This window comes from Crocodylus porosus, unplaced genomic scaffold (assembly GCF_001723895.1).
Source record: "Crocodylus porosus isolate Cpor-Errol unplaced genomic scaffold, CroPor_comp1, whole genome shotgun sequence".
In the NCBI taxonomy this organism is placed as follows: domain Eukaryota; kingdom Metazoa; phylum Chordata; order Crocodylia; family Crocodylidae; genus Crocodylus; species Crocodylus porosus.
This window is the reverse complement of record NW_017728944.1, coordinates 4620566-4620970: the sequence shown is the minus strand read 5'-3', so window position 1 is coordinate 4620970 and position 405 is coordinate 4620566. Positions and strand designations below refer to the sequence as shown.

Genomic DNA, 405 nt, shown 5'->3' with positions numbered 1-405 from the left:
GCCCCTGCTGCCTCTCAGAGTCCCTTGGCTCAGGCCCCGCCCCCGCAACAGCACTACAACTCCCATCAGGCCCCGCGCCCCCTCGCCTGCTCGGGGATCACGTGGGGCGGGCCGGAAGGGGCTGCGCCGCGAGGAGCGGGAGGGGCGCGCCCACTTCTTCCTGCCATTGGCTCAAGCCGCTGCCCGTCAGCCCCGGCTCGCAGCGGAAGGGGTGGGCGGATCCGGAAGCGGAACGCCTGAAAGGCGGAAGTGCAGGCCAGAGCCTGGCAGATTCACCTGAGGTGGGGGCGGTGCCGCGGGGACCCCCTGGTGGTGAGTGGGGCCGGGAGCGGGGTGGCTCTGGGGGCGGTCCGGCCCAGCGCGGGGCGCGGCTCGCGGCACCGGAGCGGACTGGACTGGACTGCG

At 74.6% G+C, this 405-nt stretch overlaps 1 protein-coding gene across 1 annotated transcript in view; it reads left to right on the top strand.

The window, feature by feature from the left end:
* The first annotated feature begins 211 nt into the window (after positions 1-211).
* Positions 212-405, top strand: part of RAB5C (RAB5C, member RAS oncogene family) — a 29082-nt gene continuing 28888 nt past the window's right edge. Inside the window, exon 1 of the mRNA XM_019550423.1 lies at positions 212-312. The gene's annotated coding sequence lies outside the window, so the exon portion shown is untranslated. The remainder of the gene's footprint in view (positions 313-405) is intronic.